Genomic DNA, 22,690 nt, shown 5'->3' on the forward strand with positions numbered 1-22,690 from the left:
ACCCAGCAGCTATAGCTTTATTCACTGCTGCTAAACATTTGGTTAATTCTAGTTCTTTTATTTTTGACAATGATGGGACAATTGTTGATAACTATAGGAAAAGTGTATGCTTCTGCAGCTTTGATTTTCAGAATTTTGAATTGTCAGTATCATATGTTAAAGTTTATTCTAATTGTGAAAGCATGAGCAATGTTTTGTCTGCAGTTTCTTCTTGTGATGAAGAATGTGCATTCAATAATTTAGTTTCTTCCATTGTACAAGTCACTGTTCATTGTTTATGGTATTTGCATGTCTCAGTTGATACTTCTTCCAGGGCTATGGCCACTGGTACTGTTTGAGGAAGTTTGCCTGGTTCTGTTATCAGAATCTCCCAGATGATGTGAAAAATGTGATTTTACATTGTTTGAGTAGGGATTTAGTTTTGGTTCCTCTGCTGCAGAGTTTATCAAAAAGTGTGATGAAAGGGGTAACTTGATACTGGGAATCTTTAAGATTTTTCAGCTCTCCTTTTCCAAATTTTCTAAGGGTTTCCCTAACCCTTTATCCAGTTTTGGCAAATAATAAAATAAACAGTCTCTACAAAATGCTGGAAAACAGATGTTTAAGAAGTGCCAGAGGGGTTCCAAAAAGAATTCAGGAACCCCCCCCCCAAACCAAAGATAGTTCAACATGTCAATGACTTGTACTGCATCTGCAGGTGTAGCTGAAGCAGATATGGGTTCCTTCCTACCTGACTCTGGTGACACCCCTATAGGCCCAACACACCAAGGTGGCAAGAATGACACATTTGATTCTAGGTGACGCATCTACTTTAAAAGGCAATAGCACAGCCACAAACAAATTATTTCAACAGTGCACCAGTTAGCAATAAGGCAAAGTGAGATATGCATGCAATGAAAAGAAATATTCACCCTCTTCCCCAAAACTCAACAGAAAAAAGGTCTTGACATTCAAACATGCACAAAGAAGGCAATATCAATGAGCAGTAAAGATTTATAATGCAGCAATACAAACACGGGGAACATGCAATGTCATTAAGCAATAAAAGAGTCATAATACAACAATACAGATATGAGAAAATGCAATGTCATTGAGCAGCAAAATTCTTGAAGGCAGCAGTCCTAACAGAAGCAAAATGCTGTGTCATTGAACAATCAAGATTTATAATTTAACAATACAAATATGAGAAAATGCAATGTCATTGAGCAATACTAATACCCTCAACCCTCTTGATCAATTCTAAACAGACCAACTATGAAACACTCTATTATACCCTGTTCATTGGCCATTGACTACTTACAGTCTTGCTGCCAGCATGATGGGGCCCAAGTTGGAGTTAAAATGGATCCCAGTTATTTGTAATCCTCAAAGCATTTAGGGGGTGGAAATCCACAATCTTATAAAAATATAAAATGATGGCCAGAGCCTCTCACCACTTCATTCGAGAATATTCTAGTGACCAGGCACTCCTGATTTCACAGAACACCATCAGCCAGGACTTCAGCAAAAGACAGACACAGTCTGCTACTAAGAAACTCCAGTCATGCTGCAAGGCCCTTTTTCCCTTCAGCTACCTGTTTCAGTCTTCCCTCCTTCAACTAGTCTCTCAGTCCCCTCTTTCACTTTTAAAATTATTTTTTATATTCCTGAAAAGAGCTCCACCTTGTGGTGTAATGAAAAATTACAGTCTATTACTTCTACAATGAAATACAGTGGGAGCTACACTCTCCCCCCACTTGAAAATCTTGGGTCCCCCCCCAATTCAAAGGTAGATTAGCAGTAAAATATTTACATGCACTAATGCACCAACTGAACAATATTTTTATATTCAAAAGGTACATTCCACCAAGGGTAATCAGCCTTATGCATAACTTGGGAAGGGGTGTCACCACTGGAGTAGGAGGCATAGGGATTATGGGTGCAGACTCTCCGATGAGCTGTGGTCACAGGTTCCTGTGTACTATGTCCCAAACTGTTATATGTAAGTCTCTGTGGGAGCCGAATCAGTCTCTGCAGTTTTGGTTTAGAAGAGACAGCTAAGGAATTTTGCTCAGAAGGTTTGTCACACACATCACATTCAATGTCCACTTCTTCAGTAGGCATACATATTGTCTACTCTTGCATAACTTCACTTTCATTTTCCATAACAGTATGACTGTCCTCAGCACTATTTTATGAAGTTTGCATAGCAGGGCCTCCATCAGTATCAGGTTCTGTAAGAGGCACAAAAACATTACTTAGTCTATTGTTAGGTCTGGGCTGCCCAAAATACCAAGAAACAAATTCCGGTGCAATTACATTGAGATTACAGCCCATGTGGTCTTGAACATCCTCATAAAACAGCCCACTGAAACCCCAGTCATTATGACTCCCCTCCTCTCCTTCAGCAGGAGGAAGCATAGGCTCTTGAACATTGGAGAGTATTGTTCCTCTATGACTTAGACTTCTGGAGCGCCTTGAGTTAGGCTTCCACTGAGCCATTCTGGGTTCTGAATTCATGAGTCTCACTGATTTTGCCAAAGGCATTAAGTTGTTGTGGTGCCAGGTTTTAATGAGTCCTCCTTTTCCCTCAGGGCAAACATGGTAGACAGGGATATTAGGTAGATGAGAACAAATTATGTAAATCTCAGATCCCCAGCAGTCTACTAGTTTATGCTTTCTTTGTAGTCCCAAATTACTCAAAAGAACTCTGTCCCCTGGCTGCAAATCATGCATCTGTACTTTTTTGTCATAGTGAGCCTTGTTTCACTGATGTCTTTGTCCTGTTGATTTTTCAGCAAGCTCATAAGCCTGTCTGAGGTTCTTCTTCAGTCTCTCCACATAACTGCCATGAGATTGCACTGGTGTATCATTGGCTGTGACTCCAAAGGTGATATCAATAGGAAGACAGGCTTCTCTTCCAAACATTAGGAAGTAAGGTGAGAATCCTGTAGCATCATTTTTAGTACTGTTGTAAGCATGCACCACTGTGGCTGCATGTCTACTCCATTGACTTTTCTTCTCAGCAGATAGTGTCCCCAACACGTCTAGTAAAGTTCTGTTGAAACGCTCAGGCTGAGGATCCCCTTGAGGATGATAAGGAGTGGTGTGGCTTTTTTGGACTCCCAGTAGAGTGAGTAGTTCATGGACAAGCTTGCTCTCAAAATCATGTCCTTGATCAGAGTGTATCCTTTTTGGCAGGCCATAATGTACAAAGAACTTCTCAACTAGTAGTTTTGCCACTGTAATAGCTTTCTGATTGTGAGTGGGAAATCCTTGGGCGTATCTGATATAGTGTTCTGTCACCACTAGCACATTACTGACCCCACCTTCATCCAGTTCAATGCACAGAAAATCTATACAGACCAGTTCCATGGGTCCACTACTTTCCAGCAGCACTGGTTGGCAGAGTCTTTCTCTGAATGCAACAAAGACATGTACGACAATAATACTCAACATCTTGGTTCATGCATGGTCAGTAGAACCGGTCTTGTACCAGACCCATAGTTCTGTCATAACCAAGATGACCATATTCATCATGCAATGACTGGAGTATTACTTCTCTATACTTCTGAAGAAGCAACAATTGCCATTTTTCACTGCCAAGTGCACCTGGAGATCTACAATACACTAGTCCATTCTGTATCTGGAGTCTATCCCATTCTTTGGCCAAAAGTCTTGACAGGGGATGAATATCCAAGCATAGCATATTAACTTGTTTCTTCTCTAAAGCAGCTACCACCAGCTGACCTAAGGGGTTTTCTCTTTGATCTCTCCTGAGGTCACTGTTACTCAAAGCTGGTAGCGATGAAGCCTGTAAAGTGACCAGATTACAGTAAGCTTTGGGTATGCTTGCTACAGACAGACCCAACTTCTGGGCCTAACATTCAGTGTGTTGATAGCAGGTTGTAATCTGATACATAGCTCTCACCCCTGGTGCTGGAATTTCCACCCATTCATTGTTGGGGTGTAAATCTCCCTGAGGTCTTCTGGACATTCCATCAGAATCTCCATGTTCATGTTCTGGGTGATATTTCAAACTGAAATTATAGTTGCATAGAGCTGCCATCCATCTGTGGCCAGTAGCATCTAGTCTTGCAGTGGTCTGGATGTATGTCAGAGGATTGTTGTCAGTCTGCACTTCAAATTCAGTCCCATAGAGATAGTCATGCAGCTTGTCCACTACTGCCCACTTTAAGGCAAGGAATTCCAACTTGTGTGCAGGGTAGTTTCTTTCTGTGAGGGATAACCTCTGACTGATAAAAGCCACAGGTCTCAGCTTCTTGTCATACTCCTGGTAAAGGACTCCTCCAAAGACATCCCTGCTAGCATCCACATGTAAAGTGTATGGCTTTGTTGAGTCAGCATATGCCAGCACAAGGGCATGTGTGAGGCAATACTTAAGCTGTTCAAATGACTCTTCGCATTCAGGAGCCTAACGACTCTCGATGAGTTCTTTAGAACCTCTTGGTCCCTTATGTTTTTTACAAGGATATCTTCATCTGTTTCATCTGCTTTCTCATCATTTCAGAGCAAATGGTTGAGAGGTCTTGCTATCTTTGAAAATCCTTCCACAAACCTTCTATAGTAACTGCAGAACCCCAGGAAAGATCGCAGCCCTGTGATAGTTTTGGGTCTGGGCCAAGATGTCACCACTTCAACTTTGCTGGGATCTGTGGATATTCCATTTGCAGACACTACATATCCCACATAGGTCACTGAAGGTTGGAAGAACTTACATTTGTCCAATGACAACTTCAAGCCTTCCTTCTCAGTCCTGTCTAATACCTTCATCAGTCTTTCTTCGTGCTCCTCTAGGGTCCTTCCAAAAACAATGATGTCGTCCAGGTAGACTAAGACTTCCAGGAGATGCATGTCTCCAACCGTTCTTTCCATGATTCTATGGAGAGTTGCAAGTGCATTTGATAAACCTTGAGGTAGGTGATCAAACTCAAAAAATCCCAAAGGGGTGATGAAGGCAGTCTTCTCTTTATCTTCTGTGTGCACAGGGATTTGATACTATCCACTCCTTAAGTCTAGCACACTGAACCACTTACTGCCCACCAGGCAGTTTAAAGCATCTTAAGTCTGGGGAGTTGTGTACTGGTCTGGAATGGTTCACTGATTCAGAGTACAATAGTCAATGGACATGCGAAATGACCCATTCTTTTTCCTGACAACGACAATGGGAGAGGCATATGGACTTCTTGACTCTAGAATTATCCTTGCAGCTTTTAGTTATTCCAAATGTTTTCTTAAGTTCTCCAGGTCTCCTGGAGCTAGTTTTCTAGAATGTTCCCTGAAAGGCCAGTCCCCTTTTACTCTTATTTGGTGTTCTGCACTTTTTGCACAGCCCACATCTAGTTCACTAGTAGAAAAACATTTTTTTCTTTTTTCATTAGTAGCTCTTTAACTCTGGTTAGCCACTCAGGGGGCAAGATACTACCTCCTATATCAATATCTTCCAGCTTCAACTCGTTGGCCCTGCTCTCATTCCTTGTCAACACAGAAGCAGGTAAGGGAGTGGCAGCATGAACATTTCCTAAATGCACTTGTGAATGCAGGATAATGAGAGTACTTCCTTTATTCATAAGGATGCTTTAACTTGTCCTCAGGCCAAACTTCTAGGACTAGTTCCAGCCCTGGTGGTAAGTCACTTTCTGGATCCATTTCCATCATGAGATGAGAGGAAACTGTTTGTCCACACATCCTCACTTTAGCTCTCAAGCAGGTGACCTGACCAGGATGAGTTATATGCTGTTTCCCAGACAGGATCCACCCATGACCAATTTCATCTTTCTTGCTATCCTTCTCCCTTTGAAGGGCACATAACCTGGTCTCAGGAGAGGATGTAGTGTTGTGTGTTCCTGGGTCAACTGAGGCATTAGCATTCTTCTGATGAGGTCAGTATTTGTCCCCACTAAAATAGATGCCAAATCCTTTCCTTTTGGCCTGGGGCACACAGCTGTGAGTGTTTCATAAATTTCTGTTGACCCAACAACTGAAGTGGAAAATTCGAACTTGAGTGAGACATAACAATCATAAGGTAACTTCATGTCACGTAGCCCCCAGATCTCCAAATCTTTTAACTTTTCAAGTGGCAAATGCTTTAAGTATTTTTGGTAGAAGTCTCTGTACAGAATGGTGATTTGTGCATGAGCATCCAACAGTGCTTTACTATACACTCCTTCTATTTTTACTGACACAACAGGAGACGGTCCCAGTAGGCCATTGGGTAGTTTCTGTTTCTGGTGCTGTACAGCTGTACAGCAGTCAGCATGTGGTTGAGGTACCACCAGCTGACCTCACCATTTTAATGGATAAGACTGTTGCTTAGTAATGCTTTGTGGTCTCAGATGCTGAGTTTTTGGCTGAGATGACTTTCCAATTTGGTTGTTCACCTCAGATAAGCTAGAAGTGTGCATAGTAGGTAGTTTCTCTCCCATATTACAAGGGTTTGTGTGGAAAGGAGATCCAGGATGCTATCTCTTGATGTTAGATTTGATGGAGATCTTTATAAATGGGCACTCAGCTGACTCCTTCCCTGAGACCCTTTGAAGTTTCCCTGCATTGCACTAGCCAATAATAGTTCATTCACTTTTTTCAAGTTCTCTGCATTAGGACACTATCACTTTATATGCCCTGCATCCCCACAGGGAAAACAAAATCCAGTAGGAACTCTGAACATTGGCTGATTCAGTTCTTCCCTGTGTCCTTTCATGGAGGTTCTAGCTGATGTATTCCTCCCTTCAGCTAAAGTCACCATGGCTTTCTGCAATTCTGCAAATGTCTTGGTGACTTGAGCTGTGGCGTTGGTCAGGGAAGACACCTGCATCTGCAACTGTGACACCTCTACATTGCAGACACTCTGGGCCATGACTCCTGTTTAAGTAGTGAGCACAGCTATAGGCTCCTGCTGGTGTTCATTCACTGTTTTAGTTGCTGTTGAACACTAAGATTTGGCTTCCAACAGGGCTTCCTCTTCCCTCACCTCTTTAACCAACTGAGAATAAGTTAAAGTCTCTTCCCTATTTTTCATCCTTATTTTCCACACAATGGGGTCCATAGCTTGAGCTCCCTGTAAAATTTGTCCGATCTGTACTTGGTAAGCTACTTTTGGATCCACCCCTCTCTTTAGGATGATCTGGTGGAGCATTTTATCTAATTGCTTAATGTAATAAGATAGTTTCGCACAAACTTCTTGGTATGTATGTTCAAATTGATACAGTAGGTCAGCAGCCCTCTCAGTCCTTCCAAACACATCCTGCAGTACTCCTAAATAGTCCTTGGCCATGCAATCTTGCTTACCCATCCTTAGGTTGCGTATGGTATCCGCAGCTAATCCCATTAGACTTTCAACTATCTGCTGCTTCTTCTGAGATTCTGGGATATCCCACTCCTATAGGGCTTGTGAAGTCTGATCCATCTAGGATTCAAAATCTTCCTCTCCCTGAGGTCTGGGTTGTTTGCCAGAAAAGAAAATCAATTTGCGGTAGCCAAACCCAGTGATTGGCTGTGTAGGCTTTAAGCATTTTTCTACAATACTTCCCAAAGCATTCAAAACTTCAGACCCAATAGTATTTATGTGCAGTGAAGCTGCAGTTTCTGTGTTCATGTTTCTGCTGGATTTGCTTTCCACCCATACAGGGGAATAAGGTGGAGTCCAAGGCAGTACAGACAATCCTGGACCAGCCCCCAAATGTAGTGCACCCGCAGGTGTAGCTGAAGTAAATATGGGCTCCCTCCTACCTGACTCTGGTGACACCCCTATAGGCCCAACACACCAAGGCACCAAGGTGGCAAGAATGACAGGTTTTATTCTAGGCGAAACATCTAATTTAAACAGCAAACAAATTATTTCAAAACTGCACCAGTTAGCAATAAGGAAAAGCGAGATATGCATGCAATGAAAGCATACATTCACCCTCTTCCCCAGAACTCAACAGAAAAAAAGTCTTAACATTCAAACATGCTCAAAGAAGGCAATATCAATGAACAGTAAAGCTTTATAATGCAGCAATACAAACATGGGAAAAATGCAATGTCATTAAACAATAAAAGAGCTATAATACAACAATACAGATATGAAAAAATGCAATGTCATTGAGCAGCAAAATTCTTGAAGGCAGCAGCCCTAACACAAGCAAAATGCAATGTCATTAAGCAATAAAGAGTTATAATACAACAATACAGATATGAGAAAATGCAATGTCATTGAGCAGCAAAATTCTTGAAGGCAGCAGTCCTAACATGATCAAAATGCAGTGTCATTGAGCAATGAAGATGTATAATGCAATACAAATATGAGAAAATGCAATGTCATTGAACAGTACTAACACCCTCAACCCTCTTGATCAATTCTAAACAGATCAACTATGAAACACTCTATTATACCCTGTTCACTGGCTAGTGACTACTTACAGTCTTGCTGCTGGCATGATGGGGCCCAAGTTGGAGCTCATACGGATCCCAGTTATTTGTAATCCACAAAGCATTTTGGGGGGAGGGGGAATCCACAGTCTTATAAAAATATAAAATGACGGCAAGAGCCTCTCACCACTCCATCGAGAATATACTATGGACCAGGCACCACGGTTCCTCTAAGAAAAGTAAAAAAATCACCTGCCAGAACTCTGGTAATCATCTATAGCTTCTCTGTACTAGGCCCAAAGGAACTCATTTTCTTACTGAATCATATGCAGACATGGAACTACTGGTTTCAGACTTCTCTCCTGAGTCCACAGAATAGCATCATCCAGGACTTCAGCAAAAGACAGACACAATCTGCTACTTCACTTCCCTGTCCCGAAGCACTAGAAAAGAAACTCCAGTCATGCCGCAAGGCCCTTTTTCCCTTCAGCTACCTGTTTCAGTCTTCCCTCCTTCAGCTAGTCTATCAGTCCCCTCTTTCACTTTCGAAATTGTCTTTTATATTCCTGAAAAGAGCTTCACCTTGTGGTGTAATGAAAAACTACAGTTTGTTACTTCTACAATGAAATACAGTGGTAGCTACAGACTGTTTAAGTAACCTTGTCTTTCTCTGGCAGTCCTTTTTCCCTTCCAAATAGTGTGAGTCTCCATTTTTCCCTTTGGTAATACATGGTTTCAGACACACAGATTCTGAAAATCATCCATCAAGGTTACAGGTGGCAGTGGGAGGAAATTACTCCATTTCAGGGACAATTCCTCATCCACCTAACCCTGTTGTTTCCCCCTATACTTCAGCACATGCTATCCCACTGTGATAGAATCAGTTCCTTCTTCCCAGATTGGGAAGGATTCTGCTCATTCTAATTACCATACTGTTACTGTACTTAAAGTTACTGCTCTGCAGTATCACAGTAGAGAGTACAAGGTTACCTGTGTGGTATACCTTTATTAGCTAACTTACTGCTAGACTGTTACTGCACTTTTATGCTACTAATTTGCATTACCTGTAGCGGTTAGTGCATTTGAATCCAGTGATTTAAACTGCCCATTTGTCATTGTTTTTACTGGGTAGGTGGAAATCAAACTAGCCTGTTGGGTGAAACTATTTAGTTGAACTTGCCACTGATATATGGATTTCCTTATTGACCCTACATAGTCTGTCACTTTTACAATTCTTTTTTTTTGGCACATTGCAACTACTACAGTAGTCACAGCTCATTCTTTTTTTATCCTTTAACCATATCCTAGTTTATCACATTTTTATAGCCCAGTCAGCTGTCCTCTTCTTAACATATGCTATACCCCTTCACCTGCACTGGCCAGTATGGAATCTTTCCCCTTCTGTAGCCAGCCTGATAGCAGTATGTATTTTAAGGCAGTGAAGTAGTAACTGTCTCATTCTTATTGAAAACTCTTTAGTTACCTCACAGTGATTCAGTATGTGAAAGGAATAAGTATGTATTTAACTTTGATGTTACCTTCTCACCTCAGAGCATATTCAGTAAGCACAGCACATATATGCACACAGCACAGAGCACTTCCACTAAATCAGCGTATGCTGAGGTTGTTAAGAGAACACTGCCTATGTCTCCCAGGCTAAAGACTAAGAAACCTCAGACTTTATTATACACAGCAACACACCCACCTTCACCCTTTGCACTAAGACACATACCTCTAAAACTCGCAAGGGTGCAGATTCCAAGCCGTTTTGGCCCATTGAGACTGCATCAAACCATGGCAATGTTTTAGTAATAGTTGAATTTATTGTCAGACATATGGACATCATGCTCATCAGGCTGGGTAAGAATAGGGCGACAACCTTCTTTCCAGAGCCAGGAGCCAGAATGTAACAGGAGGTCTTAGATTCCTCTAGCCTGACAAATCTGATAATGACTTGATAGTGGACCAAGTAGGAGTGAACAACCTTAGATACTCGACCCAGAGGGACATGCAGAAGGATATCATGGAGCTTATTGTGCATGTGTCTGAGGCAGGAAAGACACTGGTGTTGAGTGGCATTTTGCCATCACTCAGAATGATGCTGGAATTCAAAGACAAAATAATTGCTTTTAAAAAAATGAGTATGTAGTTGTTGCCATATTAGAGGGATCCAGTATGTGTCATTTTCAGATGGCTGACAAGTCTTTCTTCTTTGCCATAGATGGCCTTTACTTCTCATAGCAAAGCATTCACATTCTAGCTAAAGCAGACTCCATCTGATCGGCATTCCAGCTTAGTAAATTCTAATTTGGAACACATCAATGTGTCTCTACTTGGTGCCAGTTGTCTTAACAAAAAGATGTCCAAACTTGAGGCTTTTATGGAACTTGAGCACATTCATATATGTATAGTTACAGGACCATGGACATCCTTCCATATAACTGTTGTAAATCCTTGGTGGGATTCAAAAATTGTAGTAGGAATCTCTTCCATCACTAAAATCTGAGGAATCCCCCTCAGTAATAATTAGCTGAGGTTTCCCATCAATGTCTGGAACAGACATTGAAATAGAATCTGAGGACATGCGAGAATTCAAATCCATGCTGGCCTCTGATGGAGTTGCTGCAGAGGAATCCGAGGCAAGCACTGGAGAGTCTTCAGGGCTTTTACTAGCTTCTAGAGAGACATCTGGGGAGGCTTGACAGCAACTGGATCAGGTCTGGTCTTTTTTGGTCTCCACTTGGCAGATGGCTGACCTTCGGGAAGGGAGGATTCTCCCATAGCACCCCGTGCCAACAGTTTAAGTCATTGGTTCTCAAGGTATATGGATAAGGAAGATAAGCAACTATGTAGGGTCTCAGAAACAACTGTTTGACAGGTGGAGCATTGTATGTGGTTGTGGGAAGTGTTTAAGCAAAAAAGACACTGGTTATGATAGTCTTCATGGGAAATGTGCCTCCCACACTGGCATTATCCCTTGGATGACATGAATACAACTACACTAAAAATTGAAAAAACTAGAGAAGAAACCCCAACGGGATGCTTAATCTGAAGATGGCTTGGTAACCAGCACAGCAGAAGGGTGCTCAGATTATGTTCAATAATAGCATTCAGACTGGCAGCAAAGAAGTTCTGAATGTTTGTGTCCATATCACACCTTTATGCCTTATGACTTATGTAGGGAGCATACATTTGATGTACAGCCACTGTAAGATCTAAAGGCTTTGGTATACTAGCTGGATGTTGGGCTATCCTTGGCAGGAGATCCTTTCTGTAAAGAGGACATCTACTGTTATGGTAAGATTTTACACAGCTGAACTTTTCAGAGCAATAAAAGTACTCGCTCCTGAGTATAATGCCTATCACATCTTCAGACACACTGGCAGTTGTGGAGGAGTATCAGTATTTATCAAGGATCTTATCACCTCATGACATATTCCTTGGGACACCACATGTGAACTCCTAGAAGTCCAAGTCACCCTAAACAGGAGGAATTACCACTTCATAACTAGCTATAGAACATTCTCTACTACATATCTCCTTCTGAAACATCAGCTGAAATTCCCATTAATCCCAAGACCTTTGTACTAGACTTAAACTACCCATCAACAAACTGCCTAATCTGCACTGTTAATGGTCAGTACTCCCAGAGCTTCCTTGACATTATAAATGCTAACTCTCTTTAGCAAATAGTTAACCATCCTACAAGGGTCCCAGTATCCTGAAGCTAGTCCTCACAAATATAGTCACTTCTTGCACAGCTCCATATGAATCATCATGTTTTGTTAAATCTGACCCTAATTTAGTGACCTTTTCCTTTAAAGCTGGTAGTGCTTCCATTGTAAATAGCTCTGTGTTTAGGGACCTTTCGAAAGCAGTAACCAAATGTGAACACAAAAATATCACAAAACAATAAAATCTGGCCAAAAAAGCAGTACCACATGGAATATAGGCTGAACATGTATTTAATAATAAAAACTAAGTGCTTTCACTGAGACAACACTAGGCTTCATCTGAGTAGTTATTACAATCAGTTAACAATACATTTAAATATGTCTCCTAAATAGTGACATCAAAACATCCACTAATCACAAAAAAAATTAACTATTTAAAAATATGACCATTGAATTAATACAATAAAAATTAAATGATAAAAATGCATATAAAAAACAAAAAAAGTTTTTACATCCTTATCAAGATTTATTCATTATTATTACATTTGAGAAGCTCTTAGTTTTAATATAGGAAGTATTGAAATTATTTGTTCATACCTGGTTTGGTATTAGCAATAGGTCTCATTTACCAAGCCACCTCCTTATATTCTGTGTCTCAAAATATCATCCCCTACCCCCATTGGTTATTCTGCCTACTACAAAAATAAAAATCTCTTAAAGTTGGGGCAGTTATTAGAGTGCTGAATTAAAGTGCATTAGTTATTTTCTTATTCTTTATATCTCTTCTGTGTTCACCTATGCATTCCTTTAACCACCTAATGGTTTTTCCTACATAATACGCTGAACATGTCATACATGTAGCTAAGTATATTACTTGTTTAGTATTGCAGTCTTTTCAAGAGCAAACGTTCTTCAATTAATTGATGAATTAAACAAATTCTGCTGTAATGGTTCTCTGAAGGTTCCTATATTGCTAAAGCTGCTACTTATGCTTCTGACTTCTACTTCTACCCACTTAAATAGTTTTATTGATAAGGCAGCCCTTATCTGCAAGAAACATAATGAGAACTTTGAAAACTAACCCCTGTGGTGGAAAACCCATATAAATAAATTACATAACATGTGAAGATTGGGTAGAGATGGGTGGAGAAATGTGAAGACTGTTAGAGATGGGTGAAGGCTGCCAGCTTAGTCAAATAGAATTTGGTACATAATTCTATTATTTGTAAATACTGTGAATGTTGAACTTAAAACAATGTGGCAACATTGCCATTTGCTGTAAAGAAAGCTAAGTCAAACAATTCTTGTTGGTCCTTTGAAATTAAAATTATTTCATCACTGCCTTTGATGTTTTACAAGTCAGCTCCAGTCCGGCTGGATGGGGGCTTCCTGCCTATTGTTTTAAGGCTAAAGTTAATGACCGGAATTTACATGTGGAATGTCCTTTATTGCTCTAAGTGTAAAAGAATGTAAATGCAGTTAATGTGTAACCTGGGAACTCGAGGAAGGGTGAAAAAAATGATGTAATGTTTATCAGAACTGAAGTTTCAATTTAAACAGTGAGAACCAGATATTATTAAGCATTTTTGTCTTGATATCCAACTTATCAGCACTCTGCCTGTGTCTTAAGTAAGTTATCTTAGAAGTGTGTTTTCTTGTAGAAATAGCTAGGACTATAAAGATTAGACTATATTTTTCTGTTATGTCAGAACTGTACAACTGAATTATTTTAAGTTTCTGCGTGATCTCTGAACTCTTGAATAGCACTGTGGCATAATAGTATTGTCTTGTGTTTTTAGTATTTATTATTAAATATTTAAACCCTTTTTAACTGTGGCTGGTTTATGTAGAGATAATTTAAGCTCTAGAGTACATTGCATGCTTATAAGTGATCTTGTACTAAGCCCATCCAATAAGCATTGATTGCTTAAGTTACACTACTATTGGATAATAATATTGCACAGTGATAATTGGACACCCTTTTAAGGGCCTTTGGGTAGCTGATAATTATTAGCTGGTGGTGGCAGGAATTACTATTGTATAGTCTGGGTATAGGGGCACAGCTGGACAATCTGTGTCAGCCTTTCCCAGGAGTGTCTGTGAAGTTGTATAAATACTTATCTCAAAGTGTGTGTATGTGTGTGTGTGTGTGTGTGTGTGTGTGTGTGTGTGTGTGTGTGTGTGTGTGTGTGTGTGTGTGTGTGTGTGTGTGTGTGTGTGTGTGTGTGTGTGTGTGTGTGTGTGTGTGTGTGTGTGTGTGTGTGTGTGTGTGTGTGTGTGTGTGTGTGTGTGTGTGTGTGTGTGTGTGTGTGTGTGTGCGTCAGCTACTTGGGCAAGGACATGAAGCACTGGTTGGACAGAGAGGGTACTGGAGGTTTTAGCTTGCCAGCTAGGCTGAGATCTGGACCCTATAATTGTGCCAGTGGGGAGTCTTATTGGGGACCTGGGGAGCAAGGGTGCGACCAACCTCGGACTGACTGTGATCTCTGTGTTGTCTTAAGGGTAATTGCACTTTACTGTGTGTATCTGTTATCCTTTCCTCTCATATGAGACACCCTCCCTGGTGTTAGTGGTGAGAATTGAGGCTCCTTAATTGCTAGGCCAGGGAATGGGCATCACATAACATTCTACCTACTGTAAGAACACCCTTAAACAAACTAACAAAGAGCTTAAGGGAGCCATTAGGTTTAGTATGAACTTAAAATAGCCAATAAAACCAACAATAACTGTAAATCTTTCTTTAACTATGTCAGGGTGTTAAAAACTAGCACCCAGCAGTGTTCTCAGCTAGTTCACAATAATACTACACTCTCTGAGGCAAAGGAAATAGCTAATATCCTAGCTAACAAATTTAGTGCAAATTCTACTCACAGTTATAGCTATCACACAGGTTCCCCAATCAGAGCCACCCCCTTTAACTGCTATGGAACAAGTTCAGTCAGCCCTTGCAAAAACTAAGATTGGTTCATCCATAGTTCTTGACAGCATACCAGGTTGCCTGATTATCAGTGCCAAATATGGCATTTCTGAATTCCTTCTTAAACTATTTAATCTAAGCTTCACCACTGATTACCTTCTCAAAGCCTGGAAAATAGAAATTGTAATGCCATTAAACAAGGGTGGCCCAATCACAGACCCTAGTGGCATAGCCTCATATGTAAAGCAATGCAGCACATTATCTCAGACTTCATTAATCTGGACATTGAAAATCTCTCAACAATGGACCTTCAGTTTGGTTTTATCAAAGGGAGGTTCTACCTCTTTAACCTCATTAATTTTCTTGAAAATAACTGAAGCAGTGGATAGTAGATGTGCAGTGTATATTGCATATATCTAGACCTGTCCAAGGTCTTTGGCACTATTCCCCATGCAAGCATTATTGCTAGACTTGCAAATCTGAATATAAATCTATTGTGCAATGGATAGCTAAATGGCTGTCTGACAGAACTCATGCAGTTAGAGTAGCACATTCCACTTCTGAAAGCAAAACAGTTACCAGTGGTGGCTCAGTTTTGCACCCTGTCTTATTTGGCATATATTTGTCAGATCTTCAAGCCAGCACTTCTGGCCTATAGTTTGCTAAGTTTGCAGATGACTGTAAATTGAGTGTGTTGTTTTCAGCTGAATCGCAATTGCTCCAGTATTGCTTAGACCATGTTAACAATTGGTGCAAGGATAATGATCTCAATTTAAATGTAAAAAATGTAGCATAGTTCATTTTGGCAAACAAAACTGTTGTAAGGGATCTAGACACTCTTGTTGATAATTCCTTATTATTTGATCATTACATTTCCACAGCCATTTGAAAAGCCTTTTATCTGGCCAGTCCAGTTTCCAAAAGCATCTGCAGTAGGTCTAAAGAAATCTTCATTGTTCTTTACTCATATTATATCAGTCCCATTATTGAATGTAACACACCTTTTGGCATGTATTTATATAAACATATTACACAACTTGAAAGACTTTAGAGATTCATAACTAAAAAGATTAGAGGCCTCAAAAGTCTTAGTTATCAAGAGAAAGTGGCAGCCTTTCCTCTGTACTCAGTCTTTTACAGACTCCATCATGGAGATCTATGTCTAGCTTTTTGTGTCATGAAAAATCCAACACTATTTGATCTCCTATTCCTTTGCAGAACTAATGGTATATCAAATACTCAGTTAAAGGAACTAAACCTTCATCATTAGATAATAGACTCGAACCCCAATGTATCCCTCACCTCTGGCACAATCGTACACTACATGTCAAGCAGAATATCACCCTTGCCACCTTCAATGTAAACTTAGTTAATTTTATGAACAACCTGAAATTTGCTCCCTGTCTAACGTGTCTTACCCTCCTTCAGGCTAGATGGAAATTTTGAATAATTTTTGGCTATGCTTGAAATGGTCTGCAGACCATTTGCCTAGTACATACCTATGAAACAATTAATCTATTCAAGGATGTTTTTAGTGCCAAAGAAAGAAAATGCTTGGAGACCAGTTCTGGATCTATCTTTCATAACCCTGTTTGTGGTGGTGCCCAAATTCAAAACAATGTCACCTTACAACCTGCTACCTCTTCTTCCTCATTCAAGTTTCCCGAACCTATGAACTAGATTTAAAAGATGCTTATTGTTACATCCCTATTAATGCAGACTTCAGTTTTTTGTGTATGGATTACATTATCAGTTCTCTGTCTTAGCATTTGGACTATCCACTGCACCAAAATGTGATCACAAAGTGTTGAGCTACAGTTATAGCTTATTGCAGGTTACAGAGTAACAAAATGTTTCTAGATGCTTAGATGACTTGATTACCTTTGCAAAGTTTTTTCTCAGTGTTAGTAATCTCTCATTTGGGGGGTGGGGATCTCTTAGACAAGCTGAGATTCCAAGAGAACATTCAAAAGTATTTTACGACTCCCTGTCACAGGATTGTTTTCTTGAGGTATCAGCTAGACACCTCTGTTCAAAGCTTTTCTTTGCTGGCTGTGAGGGAATACCTCAAGATTTTGAGTCTCATGGCATCTGTGATTCTATTGACATCCCTAGCAAGACTCTACATGAGAACAATACAATAGTATCTTAAGTCTCTTTGGTCCCAATACCAGCATCCTTTGTCTTCTTAAATCCCAGTACTGTGGTTTGTCAGAAGAGAAATCAGTTGGTGCAGACTGTAAATATTCCTAAATCTCTTCCCTTCTCCCTCCCTGCTCAAAAGCAATTAGTCACCACAGATGCCTTGGACTTTGCTTGGGAAGCAGTTTCAAGAGTGTTAAAAGTGCAAGGTGTGTGGGACACCAAGGGCAAACACAATAACATAAATATAAAAGAGATGTTTGCCTTGATCAATGCACTCAACACTCTGACTCATCCTTGGTCCTTGGGGCCTCTTCAAGTTGTTACAGACAATACCACAGTTATGTGGTACATCAACAAGCAAGTGCGAACCAGGTTGTACCTCCTTTGCAGACTACCTATGTCTCGGAATATAGCTTTATAGCTCATTCTCATTCTATAGGCATCCCACGTTCCAGCAGAATAAACTTCTTTGACAGACAAGCTGAGCAGGATAAGGGCAGACCCTCATGAATGGAAACTAGATCAGGGGTTCTTCCAAGATTTGACCGATTTGACCAGTCTATGGGGAGTTCCTCAAGCAGATCTCTCTGCATCCTCTCTGAACAATCAGCTGGTAAGATTCTATTCCAGGAATCCATGAAAAAAGGCCTGGAAGACAGATGCCTTTTCTTTTTTTTTTGATGGAAATGTTCTTGTATGCTTTGCCATCCTTTTCACTGATATCCAGGATACTTCTGAAGATTCAGAAAGAATCCTCTAAAAACGTTGTGGTGACTTCCTTCATTTGGAAATGGTCAGGGGCAATTACCACAAGCTTTCTCATAGAATGGATCTACTCACAGATGATCAGGGGTGTTTGATAGACCCCAATCAACTTCAAGCGGTTGCCTGGATGATAGGGTCTTAATTCCCTTTAGGCACCTGAATACTGAGGACGTGTAGCAGGTACTAATGGAGGCTAGAAAGCCTGATACTTGAAAATCATATTAACAGATGGAGAAAGTTTTCTAGTTGGTTCCAACAATATTAATAGCTCCCATTCAGAGCTAAATGTTCTCTGGTTTTACAACATTTAGGTTCATAGGTTCATAGGTAAGTACTAGGCTATCTGCCCGAGGGCTTCTATAAACCTAGCCAGAATGTGTTGGCTTTCACCGTCCCCTTAGATTAGTTCCCTGTTTCTCTGTCCAGCAGAGCCATTAGTTCCCTGTGCCACTGTCCAGCAGAGCCACTGCAGTGATCCTAGGGTAAATTTTCTGTTTCCCATCCACCCATCAAGGTTTCTCTTGAAGAGTGTTAGTGAGAGGCTCTGCCTAATGTAGATTAGAATCATGTTCCAAAGCATGGTGAGTCTCTGGGACAGAAATCTATCCCTCCAGCATGTCTCATTTATCATTGTGTTGAGGTTTAGATCCCTAGAGCATGTGGCTCTCGATGATTTGTTTTTTTTAGGTGGAGCATGTCCATCAATTCTGGGTGTGGCATGGCCTTGTATGTTGGACAGAGATCACCTCTGAGTAAGTGGTATGCAACTGAGTACAACTGGAGTTTCTTCTGTCGGGCTGCATAGGGCATCTGTTTGAGGCCAGTAATCATCTTGGTGAGGTACCTCTGTGGTCTTTGCAGCTGTTACAGGTGTCTTGTAAGGTAAATCCCAAATGGGGCATTGTACTCTATGATTGTTCTCATGAGTGATGAGTAGAGGGGCACAATAACTTCTTTTGTTCTAGATGTGAACCCTTTTGTGATTAGGTGGGTCACATAGAAGGATTTTCTAATCACCTTGGCAATATGATTATCAAAGGAGAGATTACTATCTACTTGGGTCCCCAGATCCCTTATTACATTTTCTGTATTTAGGGGACTACCACTTATGTGGTAGTTCGTGAGTACTTTGTTTTTTCCAAAGGGGATGACTATGCACTTTTTGGCATTTAGCTTGAGGCCATAATTTTGACTCCAATAAATACAACTCCAGACAAACACCAGATACTTTAATAAAACAACAAAGCTTTTGGATTACAAATACTTCGATGAAGGATTTGTAATCCAAAAGCTTTGTTGTTTTATTAAAGTATCTGGTGTTTTTCTGGAGTTGTATTTATTGGATTCGTGCATTTGGCTACAGTTTCAGCTTTATCATTGTCTCTACCTTAATTTCTTGTAGCCATGATTTTAACACCAGTTATCCGTCTCAATGAGACCCTTCTGGTGGATGTCTGTATCAGCTAGAGAGTCAATTATAGCCCCCAGTTTGCAGTCATCTGCAAACTTGGTCAGCCATAGTCCTCCTGTGCTTGCCTGTACCTCTGAAAAGTATATTCAGAACAGGAGGGGTCCCAGGACTGAGCCCTGGGGACACCACTTGTAACCGGTTTAGAGTCGGAACTAGACCCTGCAACTCTCACCATGTAGGTTCTATCTGTGAGCCAATTGTTAACCCATCTCATGATGTAGGGGTTTATGTTCAGGCTGGTGAGCTTGTCTATAATACCAGAATGGGGAATGGTGTCAAAAGCCTTTGCGAGGTTCAGGTAGGCTGTATGGACCTCCTTTCCCTCGTCTAAAGCCTTAGTAACTGTCTCAAAGAAGTCCACCAGGTTTAGGAGGCATGATCTGCCCTTAAAGCCAAACTGGGTAGGGTCCAATGTTTGGAGGTTCCCAATGTCTCTGTTAATGAGTTTCATGATGATGCACTCAATAGCCTTGCAGACCAGGCTAGTCAGGCTTATAGGGCGATATTTCCTGGGGTCTGTTTTGACTCCACCTTTGTGGAGTGGGATAACTGTTGCTGTGTGCACACTATGGGTATGTAACCTGTAGAGAGGCTGAGTTTGAACACTGTGTTTAGGTGAGGGATTAGTTCATTTTGGAGCTCATATAAGGCACAGCCTGGGACACCATCCAGTCCCATTGAAGCTGTGTTTTTGGCTTAGGATAGGGCTGTTTTAACCTGTGTGTCAGTGATTGCTGGGGCTCTACATTCCTCTGGTATGGTTATGGGCCCTTTAGGGGGTGAAAAGGGGGTGAAGTTTGCTCTAAACCTGTCTGTCAGAATGTGGACAATATCAGTTGGTTCAGTGTATTTTGTGCCATTCTGCACTAACTCAGAGCAGATCTGAGAGTTTCCACTTAGGTTCTTGACATAGCTAAAGAACTCTTTGTGGTTATCTTTGGAGTCCTTGGCAATTTTTCTTTCAAAGCTAGCCTTGGATGATTTTATGAGAGATCGTAGTTTCTTGCTGATACTGAGCAGGGATGTCTTTCCTTCTTGGGATTTTACTCTTTTCTGTACTAGTTTCCTCCTTCTATTGTATAGCTTGTTTATGGCAGGGGTCCACTAGATTGGTTTCCTTTTCTTGGAGGAGTGAGTCTTGGTTTTGCTTGGGATAGCACAATCCATGCATTCTTGCAGGTGCTCATAGAGTACCTTTGTAAGGGATTCAGTTGTCCTTTAGCATGGGGCTGTGAACCTTTCCACCTCAGTCTTAAGTAACGTGAAGTTTGCTTTTGAAAGGTTTTTCACGGTTGTTTCCTTTATTGGGGGTGGGGGCAGAATGTGAATATCCAGAGTGATTAGTCTATGGTCTGATCTAACCAGTGAGGGGATGACCTCCGGTGTGAAACACCGGTCGCCCATGTTGATGATGACCAGGTCCAATATGTTGTCACCTCTGGTGGGGGTGCTGACCAGTTGATCCAGGGTGTTCAAGTTTATAAATTCTAGGAAGCGTTGGGCAAGGGAGTTACTACTTGAGTAGTTCTCCCAGTTAATGTTTGGGTAATTGAAATCACCCAATATTAGGGCATTTGGTAGGACCTTCATATTTTCCAGTGTCTCCAGAAATGCTGAATGGGGGTCCTAAGTCATGGAGGATGATCTGTAGCAAGCTACAATTTGAATTGCAGTTTTGCCCATTGTTAGCTGCACATGGATGATCTCTGAGGCATCATGCTGCATCACTAACCTGGAGCTGTGGGTATCCTTGATGAATATGGATACACCCCCGCCTTTTGTGTTTCGGTCCAGATTCTGTGGCAGAAAAGTGTGGTATCAGTTATAGCCTGGTAGTGCTAGGGTGCTCTCTGGAGCCTTAAACCTGGTTTCTGTTAATGCACAGATATTGATGTTCTCCATACTGAGGAGTGCCTCGAGTGCATGCATTTTGAGGTTTAGACTTCTGGTGTTAAGTAGCATTACCCTCAATTTTTGGTTACTTGTGCTATTTACAATGGTGGGTTTGTCTTTTGAGCCTTGCCTAAAAAAGGCACTATGGGGGCAGCAAAAGCATTGGCCAGTCTTCAAAAGCCTAAGGGTGAAAGGTGCAAGCATTTCTGGCTTGTTGAGCATGTCATCCCAGATGGACAGATACTGGAGCCCCTTTGAATGACACCAGAAACTTAGCCAATTGTTGAAATTGATCATTTTTTTCTTTATACTGTGGCATCATCCTTGGTGAGGGCAGGATGCTACTTAGGGTTAGGGTCATACTGGCCTGGGCTATGTGATCAGAGAGCTCTTCCATGTCTCTTTTCATGTAGTCCAAGGAGGTACATCTCAGGTCATTCACACCAACATGGACAATGACAGAGTCGTATTTGTACTTGTTCTGGAGTGACTTGAGTGCTTGTGTTATGTGGCAGATCCTGGCGCCTGACAGGCAGCTAACTGTAACCTTCTCTTTGTCCAGTCTAGTTAGTGGGAGATCAGTGTGCCTGACTATAGAGTCACCTATTACTAGTGTGTTGGGTGTGTTATTTTGCCTTAAGGGCTGTGTTTGCATGGCACACTGATTATGTGAAGTATGTGTTTCATGGTTTGTGATGGGGTGTGGCGGTTGCTTGGGTGTCTGCTTTGGAGGTCTCTGTTGCTTTTGCAGATTTTTATTTAGAGCCTCCGAGTATGTTTTTGTGTATTTATGTGTGTTATTTGCCGATGTTGGTTTAGTAGGTCTATGTGAGACTGGTGGTGTGTTGCAAGTATTTCCCTTCTCCTCCTGACTGTCAGTTCCAGTCTTGGGTGTAGAGAGATTTGCCTCCAGTTTGGCTGTATAATTGCATCTCACGCATGTATTAGTGTTTGGTGATAGGAGGAGAGGGTTGTCTGTGTACATGAGGCAGTTGTAACATTGCCTCAAAATGCCAAGATTCACCAGTTGGACTGGAGTGTACACCTGAAACTTCCCTTTGGACATGCCTGAATAGGTAAAGTGAGCTGTTTTACTGATTGGCTGGTAGGGACGAATAGAGAGCCTTGTCCTTCTGGACAGTATAGGGGGGTCTAGTGCTAGGGTTAATTAGTGCTTGCTATGAGTTTTGAGCAAGTGCTGGGCTGTGAAATTAATGGTTTGCGTGCTTAAGTTGAAAGTTTGTCTATTTCCAAGGGAAAAATTGAAGAGTAGACTTTGTGGAGCTGGGAATAGTTTATCCCTAGCTAACCGGCGCTGCTCGGTATGAAAAACCGCTCAAATGCGATTTTTATAGCAGGGAAATGACAGAAATAAAAATTAGCCCAAAATGGCCAATAAACTACTAACGTCTGGTCTGAAACCACTACTCCAGGGAGAGATAGGCTGCTCAAAGCTCCCCTCTCTCACAGGTGAAC

This window comes from Protopterus annectens, chromosome 3.part1, assembly GCF_019279795.1.
Source record: "Protopterus annectens isolate FY-2018-M chromosome 3.part1, PAN1.0, whole genome shotgun sequence".
Lineage (NCBI taxonomy): Eukaryota > Metazoa > Chordata > Ceratodontiformes > Protopteridae > Protopterus > Protopterus annectens.